Source organism: Polyodon spathula, chromosome 4, assembly GCF_017654505.1.
Source record: "Polyodon spathula isolate WHYD16114869_AA chromosome 4, ASM1765450v1, whole genome shotgun sequence".
NCBI lineage: Eukaryota > Metazoa > Chordata > Actinopteri > Acipenseriformes > Polyodontidae > Polyodon > Polyodon spathula.
The window spans coordinates 14,234,800-14,246,941 of record NC_054537.1 but is presented as its reverse complement, the minus strand read 5'-3'; the positions used below and the strand labels follow the sequence as shown (position 1 = coordinate 14,246,941).

General features: G+C 34.8%; 1 protein-coding gene across 1 annotated transcript in view; it reads left to right on the top strand.

The window, feature by feature from the left end:
- The window catches only part of LOC121314206 (cadherin-12-like), a 59,924-nt gene that overhangs the window by 26,143 nt on the left and 21,639 nt on the right, over positions 1 to 12,142 (top strand). The window lies entirely within an intron of this gene.

The window sequence follows — 12,142 nt, the reverse complement described above, 5'->3', positions numbered from 1 at the left end:
CACACACAATCATAACGGACCACTAGATGCAACAACAATAGATACGATTATAAAAAAGGTGTAAACAGCAACTCCTCATTCATGCCACCAGGAGATTCAGTTTGCAAAGTATGTATCCAAGAGGCTTCCCTTTGTAGTAACAGATTATTACCAACTCCACCTCGACGTTGGATATTAACCACTTCAATTCCCATACATCTGAGAGTACAAACACTATGCTGTTGTTCATTAAAATGTCTCGCTACAGGTGATGTATGTCATTATTCCTAATAGAGCTTTTATGTTCACTTATACACATGTTCAGTTCCCTAATGGTCTTACCCACATAGCACAGACCACAAGGGCATTTCAACAAATAGACTACAAACTTGGTGACACAAGTGATCCTACCTTTAAACTGCTTGTTCGTTTTAGGATGGGTAATTTTATCGATTTTTATTATTGCATTGCAACAAGCGCAATTGTGAGTTAAATTGTTGTATCTGTGTTAAAAAGTGAGACAGTGGAATAAAAGTGTCTGCTTTAACAAATACATTTCTCAAATTTCTTTGTCTTTTAATTGTAAAACGTGGAGGATACTGTAAAACAGATCTTAATTTGGGATTGGTTGACACTATATGCCAATGAGTCTGTATTATGTTTTTCATTGTGTTTGAAATAGTAGGTGTGAGTAGGTAGAAACAAAAGTAACAGATTGTTTAGTTTTGGTTGTCTTAAACTGATGTGTAAGTAACTGGTCTCTATTAAGAGACATGCATTTAGATAAACCTTTGTCGACCCAAGTATGTTTATACCTTTTCGTCAAAAATCTGTTTTTCATTTCATTATCTTGTGTCACAAAATCATCCTCAGAATCACAGATACGTCTTAATCTAAAAAACTGACTATATGGCAAATTGCGTTTCAAAGAAGGATGATAACTGGAAGCATTAAAAAAACTGTTACGATCCGCGGGTTTCCTATATAAAGTGGTTATCAAGCGATGCCATTCTTTCACAAATTGAAATTCTAGAAAAGTAACCATACTCGAGCTAATCTCTGAAGTAAACTTGAGTGTAGGTTTAATGTTATTGATATATTTTTCAAACTTACTCAATATATCTTTAGGTCCAGTCCATATATAAAATATACCATCAATGTAACATAACCACAACTTTAGATAAGATTTAAAAAACATTATTATTGTAAATGTAATCATGTTCAAATTTACCCAGATATACAGTAGCTCTCAAAAGTATTCAGCCACCCCCCCCACCCCTTGGAATTTTCAACATTTTATTGTTACAACATGGAATCAAAATTGATTTAATTAGGAGTTTTTGCCACTGATCAACACAAAAAAGTCAATAATGTCAAAGTGAGAAATAAAATCTACAAATTGTGCTAAATTGATTACAAATATAAAACAGAAAATAATTGATTGCATAAGTATTCACTCCCTTGAATCAATATTTGGTAGAGGCACATTTGGCAGCAATTACAGCCATGAGTCTATTTGGATAAGTCTCTACCAGCTTTGAACATTTGGACACTGCAATTTTTGCCCATTCTTCTTTGCAAAATTGCTCAAGCTCCGTCAAGTTGGATTGACCTTTTTGTTTTTAAGCCACTCCAGTGTGGCTTTGGCTGTATGTTTGGGGTCATTGTCTTGCTGGAAGATGAATCTTCTTCCAAGTCCCAGGTCTCTTGTAGACTTCAGCAGGTTTTCCTCCAGGATTTCTCTTTACTTTGGTGCATCCATTTTGCCCTCTATCCACAAGCTTTCCAGGCCCTGACACAGAGAAGCATCCCCATAGCATGAAGCTGCCTCCACCATGCTTCACGATAGGGGTGTTCTCCGGATGATGTGCGGTGTTAGGCTTGCACCAAACATAGTGCTTAGCGTTGAGGCCAAAAAGCTCTATTTTGTTCTCATCAGACCATAGAATCTTCTTCCACTTGATCTCAGAGTTTCCCACATTCCTTCTGGCAAACTCTAGCTGAGATTTGATGTGAGTTTTTTTCAAAATGGCTTTCTTTTTGCCACTCTCCCATAAAGGCCAGTTTTGTGAAGCACCCAGGCTATTGTTGCAGTATGCACAGTGTCTCCCAGATCAGCCGTGGAAGACTGTAACTCCTTTAGAGTTGCCACGGTCCTTTTGGTGGCCTCCCTGACTAGTGCCTTCTCAGTTTTTGAGGACGGCCTATTCTAGACAGATTCACAGTTGTGCCATATTCTCTCCATTTCTTAATAATGGACTTTACTGTGCTCCGGGGGATATTCAGTGCCTTGGAAAAATTCTTATATCCTACCCCTGATTGGTGCGTTTGAAGAACCTTATTCTGGATTTGCTTTGAATGTCCCTTCATCTTCATGATGTAGTTTTTGTTAGGAAATGTACTAACTAACTCTGAGACCTCCAGAGACAGGTTTATTTAACCTGAAATTAAGTGAAACACCTTAATTGCACACAGGTGGACCCGAATCACCTTATTATGTGACTTCTAAAGAAAACTGGTTGCACCAGAGTTTATTTAGGTGCATGATAGCAAAGGGGGTGAATACTTATTCAATCAATTATTTTCTGTTTTATATTTATAATTAATTTAGAACAATTTCTAGATTTTATTTTTCACTTTGACATTATGGACTTTTTTGTGAATCAGTGGCAAAAACTCCTAATTAAATCCATTTTGATTCCATGTTGAAATAAAAAGTAATGTGGAAAAGTCCAAGGGGGGTGAATACTTTTGAGAGCCACTGTAGATTGACATAGATAAGTGTTATTGCTGAACCCATTGCTACACCATGAATTTGGAGATAATAAATATTCCCAAATCTGAAATATTTTTTTATTTAAAATCAAACAAAACAATTCTATTAAATATGAACTAGGGGCATCATCTGAGAACCACGCTGTTGTAAACAGTAATCAACTGCACAAATGCCTTCATGATGGGGAATATTGGTGTACAAGCTGGACACATCCATAGTTCCTAAAATATCGGAGGGCATCAAATCACAGAGCGAATGTGGTTCAAGAAATCAGAAAACAGAATCTTGTTCTTTTTTAATGAGATTTGCATATAAGCGAGGTCTATTAGGGGCAGAAAAAACTTGCATAGTATCACTTTCAACCAGTCTACAAAAAGACTGAATAGAATGATTTAAAGTATTAGGCATAAACGTGTTCTTGGGTTTAAAAATCTCTCTTTCCTGTATCTCAGTAGACTGATTTGGTGTTATAATTTCTTAATTAAGGTGCGCTGGCAAAAAATGACTTCAATTTTATAGCTCTAAATAATTTAAACAATTCAATTCTAGTGGTAAATGAATCAGCAGGTTTACACGGAACAAAAGATAAACCTTTGGTTAGCAAAGTCAATTGGCTTTCTGTTAGTTCTTTACCTGAAATGTTAATCACAGAAGTCAGTTATTTATTGGTTTCTTCACATCTCTTTTGTCGACCCTTGCCTCTTCTTGTTGGACCTTTCATTCCATATCTGTGTGAGACCTGGTTCGAAGTGAGTAGTTCACAGGAGTTCCTCATCCCAAAAAAACGAGCAGTTCTCTGGGGGTTTTCCATAGGTTAGGTTTCCATTTCCACTTAGGTGAGAGGTACCACTAGATGATGAATTGTAATCTCTGTATCTCTGAAAATCATGTCCCATTGGTTTGAAAATCCAGGGATAAATACAATCATCTATGGTATCACGTTTATACTTCTTAATCTTGCCTGCTGTATCTTTGATTTATGTGTAGTAAGCAAAACATTACATTCCTTTTCCAGATCTCTGAGTTGACTTGAGTTAAACTTGGTAGACACTAATAGTATTGATTATTATTGTTTTATTGAAAGATAATTGAATAATTAATGCTTTAGACATATAAATGTCTCACCTGCATGTGCTTAATTTAAATGATGTTACTGCACTGACAAAGGCCTGCAGTGGACGCAATGTGGTCGCTTCATTGTTTTTCCAGAATGATGTTATAATAATAAATATATAAGCTTAACAGGAGATACCTGGTGAGTGTTTGGTTTGTTACAACATTCTGTGATATTGGTTAAAACCTCATCATAGGAGCAAAAATAGACTCAACTATCTGTTGCACTGGTAGTAGTGTATTACTTCATTATATGTACAGAATTAAGATATTCGTGCCCAAAATGTTTATTTTTTTATATTTTTTTATACTCGAAAAAATGTGTAATAAAAGGCCTGCAATTTTTTATTGAACTACAGTATATAGTCATATTTGCAATCCAACCTTGCCTCTCATTATTTTGACTGACTCATAAATTAAATATGTACTTGAATAAGGGTTTTTATTAACCCTAACCCTTACCTAAAAATTAGTAATGTTTTAACAGTTAATAAACTAAAAAAAACAAATTATTTACTAGTGCTGGGATAACTATCCAAGTATTCCAACAAATATTCTTACAAATAAGTATTCGGATACAAAAATTAGATGTTCTTATTCGCTACAAAGGACAACAATAACTTACACTTATTTACCACCTAACCAGAAGTTGCGTGACAGATAAAAAAGAGAGCTCTGTGATCTCTCTCTCTCTCTCTCTCTCTCTCTCTCTCTCTCTCTCTCTCTCTCTCTCTCTCTATTATATATATATATTATATATATATAATATATATATGTGATACACGGTCAGCAGCTGTTAAGTCTCTATTTAAAAGTTTTAGACAAGTTAAAAGTAAACAAACCTGATTATCTGCGTCCATGCATAGTGATCTCTATGGAAGGCCATCTGGGTCCAAAATGTGTTGTGCTGCTTTAGAACGAGTCAAAGTGTCAAGCAACAGAAAAAGGCAGGCACGTCATTGTGAAATGCCTCACTTAAGCAGTGCCCAACTCGCTGGAAATGTTGTGTAGTGATTTTTATATAGCGTTTGTATTTTATATATATTTTTTGTTGTGCCTTTCAGTTATGTGGAATGTAATAAACGAGAACCAAAATGGCTAATGCCATTTCCACGTTTGTTTTATTTTAAGTGTTTAAAGTTACATTTCAGTTTTCGTTTGCTTGTTCAGCTACAAAAAGGCACAAGTAAACTTCATGATATTACTTGTTGAAAACGTGTCAATGGCCACTGTTTACAGCGAAGGAACGGTAATGTCACGGAATGAAAAAAAAAAATTAAATAAATAAAATGTTGTTTATGCACAATTTATTTTGGGAATAAACAAACCAACGTTTAATTTGAACTTCTACTTGTCATCCTTTGTTTTGTAATTAATTCACTGGGGTGAAGTAAGGCCTACACAACGTGTTCTTTACTCATGTGATATTTTTCTACTTTAACATGTTACATACTGTAACATCTTGCTGTAAAATAAAGGCACAGACATAGGGGCCATGTCCCCCTGTCCCTGCTGCTATGCTGTCTCTGCCTGCGTTCAGAGCAATATAATGGCTTTTATTACATTTTGAAAATGAACGAATATCTGAACAAATATTTAAATTAATAGCGATAACATGATATATATATATATATATATATATATATATATATATATATATATATATATATATATATATATATATATATATAGTACTGTGCAAAAGTTTTAGGCAGGTGTGAAAAAATGCTGTAAAGTAAGAATGCTTTCAAAAATAGACATGTTAATAGATTATATTTATCAATTAACAAAATGCAAAGTGAGTGAACAGAAGAAAAATCTAAATCAAATCATATTTGGTGTGACCACCCTTTGCCTTCAAAACAGCATCAATTCTTCTAGGTACACTTGCACAAAGTCAGGGATTTTGTAGGCATATAGTCAGGTGTATGATTAAACAATTATACCAAACAGATGCTAATGATCATCAATTCAATATGTAGGTTGAAACACAATTATTAACTGAAAAAGAAACAGCTGTGTAGAAGGAATACAACTAGGTGAGGAACAGCCAAACTCAGCTAACAATGTGAGATTGCTGAAGACTTTACTGTCAAAAGTCATACACCATGGCAAGACTGAGCACAGCAACAAGACACAAGGTAGTTATACTGCATTAGCAAGGTCTCTCCCAGGCAGAAATTTCAAGGCAGACAGGGGTTTCCAGATGTGCTGTCCAAGCTCTGTCGAAGAAGCACAAAGAAATAGGCAACGTTGAGGACCGTAGATGCAGTGGTCGGTCAAGGAAACTTACTGCAGGAGATGATGTCCAGCAATGCCATCAGCTCAGAATTGGCAGAAAAGAGTGGGACCCTGGTACACCCATCTACTGTCCAGAGAAGTCTGGTCAGAAGTGGCCTTCACGGAAGACTTGCGGCCAAAAAGCCATACCTCGATCATGGAAGCAAGGCCAAGTGACTCAACTATGCACGAAAACACAGGAACTGGGGTGCAGAAAAATGGCAGCAGGTGCTCTGGACTGATGAGTCAAAATTTGAAATATTTGGCTGTAGCAGAAGGCAGTTTGTTCGCCGAAGGGCTGGAGAGCGGTACACGAATGAATGTCTGCAGGCAACAGTGAAGCATGGTGGAGGTTCCTTGCAAGTTGGGGCTGCATTTCTGCAAATGGAGTTGGGGATTTGGTCAGAATTAATGGTCTTCTCAATGCTGAGAAGTACAGACAGATACTTATCTATCATTCAATACCATCAGGGAGGCATCTGATTGGACCCAAATTTATTCTGCAGCATAACAACGACCCCAAATATACAGCGAAAGTCATTAAGAACTATCTTCAGTGTAAAGAAGAGCAAGGAGTCCTGGAAGTGATGGTATGGCCCCCACAGAGCCCTGATCTCAACATCATCGAGTCTGTCTGGGATTGCATGAAGAGAGAGAAGCAACTGAGGCTGCCTAAATCCACAGAAGAACTGTGGTTAGTTCTCCAAGATGTTTGGGCCAACCTACCTGCCGAGTTCCTTCAAAAACTGTGTGCAAGTGTACCTAGAAGAATTGATGCTGTTTTGAAGGCAAAGGGTGGTCACACCAAATATTGATTTGATGTAGATTTTTCTTCTGTACACTCACTTTGCCTTTTGTTAATTGATAAATATAAACTATTTTGTGTCAACTCATAAATACACATACTTTATTTGACCATAATGAAGGTACTGAATAGAAAAGGTTAGCCATCCAAAAGGGTTATAAATACTGTAGACATATACTGTAGACATTCTGAGCATTTCTGCTTACTGGAAGTGGCTGTCCAAGACACAGAACTGCACAATTTTCCTTTCAGTCAGGTACTTTTTGCTATACATGCATCTGTCATCTCTTATTCAGACTTCTTTGACCTGAATGTGTCTTGCACAATTCACAGACTAAACTAAATAAGGAAACAAGAACAGTGTACACTGATGAGGATTAAGTGACCTGCTCAAATGACCTTTGACTTTATAAAAGCCAAACATGAACTACTTTAAAGTGAAATGCTTTCAAGATAAAAAAATGCTAAGAACTGACTGCAAGATCTCATCTTAATTGAAAACATTTGCATGTCTTGTACAGGACGGAGGTACTCCAGTTATGGCTCCATGGCAAAGTAGTATATAGTTTATAAAGTATGCAGTGCCATCTATAGCATTTGAATGATAATTGCAGGTAATAAAAGAGTACAGTTACGCAGGACCAAAAATTCAGTTGACAGATCAATAAATTGGTAGACTAGGTTGAGGGGGACTAAGACGGCGGATCAGGAATCCAGTCACTTATTCACTAAGTCACAAACACACATTGCAAGTCAGAAGATTCAACCAAATGGGATTTTTTTTTTTTTTTTTTTTAAATGAAAAATATAAACTGGTCATGCATTTTTGGCAATTCCCAGACAGGCTGCAATTAGCTGTCCCTGCATTTCTATGATCCATTCTCTATCTACCACATGCAGTATTTTCACAATCGGCCATTGAGACGCAGGTGTTACAGGAAATAAGTTAGTGTTTGCCATTTTGAGCCTTTCTACGCGTGCGTGAATCTTAGAACTTAAAGACAAGATTCTCTACGGAGATTCATCCAAAATGACAGGACGCCATTTGTATTTTTTTGAGAAAGAAAAACGGGTATTGCACTGCAGACAGTAATTTTTGTTTAAATATGTTGTCATCTTATTTGTCGAAGTGCATTGCTGACAATATTTTTTGTTTAAAACGGTGACATTTGTATTAACGTTTAATTTGTACTATAAATACATTTTATCTTAAGGAAATTGCTCACTGTTTTTTTTTTTGTAACGTAATTAAATATTTTAAAAACATTATTTTGTCGTTTTAATTTATGTCTATGCATAGTTAAAATCACTACTTGCCAAATGTGTATTTCCTTTAAAAAATGGTGTTTGTGGACATATCATATACTGTCTAGCAAATACCTGGTTAATAAGTGTTTATGTAGACTCACTTTAACAAATTTTAATTATTTTCATGGTAAATTGGTCGGTGACTTTGAATCTTTTCAATAAATTGAGTGGGAAAGTGGGTACAAACACTATTCTGTTATGTAGAGAATAATGTTTTTTACATTGTAATCAAGTCTACATGGGGCATCTGAACCTGTTAATATAGAAAACGTGCACTTATTTTAGTGGAAGATGGTCTTTTAAGGTGTATATATAATTTGAGAAACTCACAAAACGATTGGCTTCCTATACATACCATCCTAAAGTACAGTTACATTATTTATATGGACGTCTGTAATCCTAGTTGACATGGTGGATGTACTCGCACAGCACCAAACTGTACTAATAATTCAGAATTTAATGTAGTACATTGTGCAAGTCCTCACTTCTACAATGAAAGTCCCCACTCGTTATATTTCAGGAAAGAAAAAACATCATATCAGGTTATACTTTTTACTTGTAAATTATTATTTGAAATTCTGTGTGAGAATATATATAGTTTAATTCCAAATAAGATAAACTAAATAAATAATACAATATATACTGGTACACAGACACACACACACACACACACACACACACACACACACAAACACACACACACATGTTTTTGGTCATATACATTTTAATAAAATAAAATGTAAGCTGCAAAAATGTCTGTTTTCAATAATTTAAAAAACATGGAATTGACTATTGTTGGGATCCTTCAAGAAGCTGCTTGATGAGATTCTGGGATCAATAAGCTACTAACAGCCAAACAAGCAATTTTTGAAAATACATGAAAGTGTATTTCATCACTCGTTTTATTCCAGTGCAGTTCTAAATCTCCCGGAGTGAAGAATTTCATTGCTTGAAACAGGGAAAGTACCTACAAGTTAAGTGTCTAATAGCTTGACCGGCATTTCAAAACTGTCTGATAGCTTGACCGCAGTTATTAATTACACATCAAAATAAATCGTAAGACAAATGCATAATGGTTTTGGATACAGTATGTCAACACATACAAATTATACATCATGTATTTATTTCTCTTTTGCAGTAATATTTGTACGAAGAAAACCTAATATAAAGTAGCCAGCGATTTAAATGTAATCTTTGTAAACTATGCTGCCTAAAGTTAACCTATTTTAAATTAATTCATTAAATAATATAATAATAATAATAATAATAATAATAAATAATAATAATAATAATAATAATAATAATAACATACAATACAATGTAGCTTTTAATAAAGATCCTGACAACATTTTTTTAATAGACACATTGTAAAGCTTGCAGTAACAGTCTGTTCTGAATTAAAGTTCACAGACAGAAAAACTGGACGGATTAACCTTGCCTTTAAGGTCTAAGATTCACACATGCATGGAAAGGCTCAAAAAGGCAAACGCTAACTTATTTCCTGTGACACCGGGATCCAACGAAGTATAAGAAGGTTGACAACATGCAAACTCAAGCTGTGCAGGAAAATTGCTATGTGAATTCCTTACGCATTCAGTTTAAATATTATGAGTAATTCAGATATTTTCAGTGCATAAAACACCCAGTACACAGCTTATCTGGCAGGCTGGATGCAGGTCTAGGTATCTTAGTAGTTTTAAGGGGATAACAACCCACATCACAGTTATAGTGAACACTTTGAGACACTGAATCTTAGCTCTTTTGACCAATTCTCCCCCTAAACAACTCACCTGGATTTACATTGTAGTGCTCAAATTATTGATGAGAATTTGATGTGAATAAATGTAGCCTCTAAACACATATAATAATGCAATTAGAAATTAATAGAACATTGCATTCCTGTTTTCAATATTTTCACTGTAACAATTATACAGGAAGCCTGTGCTGTGGTAGTCAACTATTGTTCAATATAAGATCTATTGGTTGGGATTGTAAAACCCATCACCTTCCCAGAGAAATACTTTAATCATAAACAAACAAAAAAAAAAAAAAAAAAACATCTTGCTTTTACAGACATTCATTATTAAAATCGCTCAGCCCAGCAGGATCACTTGTTATTGATATATTTCACACAGCATTTGACTGATTTCTTGGGTAGCAACTTTAGGGCGCACCTGCACATATGATGTAAATGAAATACTTTCTGGTTCAATGAAATGTGATATGATCAGAGATGAGACAGGCACTGTGATATTAAACTATGTGAGTATAGGCCATCATAACAAGATTATACCAAAACAAGTGGAAAAACGTGGGCATATTGTAGCGATATTTTACTGACTACCAATAAACAGAACCTACTTGATCACCCTGTTTCTGCTTCCAAGTTTCAGGCAGGTTTTATATTTTTAAAGTCTTTGTAAAAACTTTCAGATGGACGGGAAAAAAGAACTAAGACAAAAAGGGAATCTACAAGAAACGATACATATTTTACATTCAGAAAAAAAAAAATCTGCCTGGAGATAGGGATTTTAAATGCATTGTATTAGTGTGTTTTAAAGAGCTCTTATAAACGATGACAGTGAATAATGACTTTTTGGCTCACAAATTACTTTAATAATGACATTTCTAGATTATTCTAAATGTCAATTGATATTTGATGATGTGCCCTTCGTTGAAATGTATTAATTGAAACTTGCCTAGAGCTCATTTCTGCAGCACTGTAGTTTCAACTTGGCTAGGCAACTTTGCTTAGACATGGGGAAAAACAAACTGGGATTTTGATGGCACATATTGTTTTTTTAAATAATTTTTATTCAGGGGAAATTATGTCTCCAAAGCAGTTTTGCCTCTTGCAGATCTGATAGAAGCACACACAGACTAATGACATCACAAAGGAGCAAGCTTTCTTTAAAGCACATTTCCCAGGTTGTGTTGTTTGTTTACATTTCATAATTGGTAGGAATGAATGGAAAATATGGTTCATATACGGTAACAGAATTTGGGACAGTAATATGTTGTATAAGAACAGAGGTAAAATCAAAAGAAAAACAAATTATTATATTAATTATAAATTAAATTATATATTATATATATATATATATATATATATATATATATATATATATATATATATATATATATATAGTGAGATAGCAGGGAGGGGGTTAAAATCCTTCCCTGCTAAAACCATGTGAGACTGCTCATTTGGGTGTCATGGGGTTTAATTGTGTAATTGCTTTATTGTTTAGTTATCCCCTGCACCTGGTGGTAATTGTAAATTAGAGCCAGGTGCAGGGTATTTAAGAGAGGCAGCCAGTCTGTTCCATGTTGCTGCTGAGAGAAGAGTCCGACTGTGTGAGTGAGCAGTTGTATCGAGGTATTGTGTGAGGGTGTGTTTTTGAATGTTTGTGGCAGGTAAACGGTTTAGCCGTCCTGTGTGATAGTTAGGTTCCTGTTTATGTTTAGTGAGTGCTCCAAATAGGAGCTAGGTGTTTGTTTTGTGTTTATTTCATTTTGTGTTTATTAAAAGTGCGCGTGAGCACTGTTTCAGTACAATCCTGTGTGTTGGGTTGTGATTCAAAAGGGAGAAGAACCCGTGAGAGCCTGTGTGGCAAGCAAAAAGGTGATATATATATATATATATATATATATATATATATATATATATATATATATATATATATATATATATATATATATCCATAAAACAAACTGGTGATATTATAATTAAACTATTCCATACCTGTAAATGTACATACAACATGTGTTTAAACTATACAAATATATAGCTGACTAAGAGCAATATTTACTGGTCTATGTAGATAGTCATTTAGGTTGAGAGAAAACATACGAAGTAAATGGAAACATAAAGCAGATTG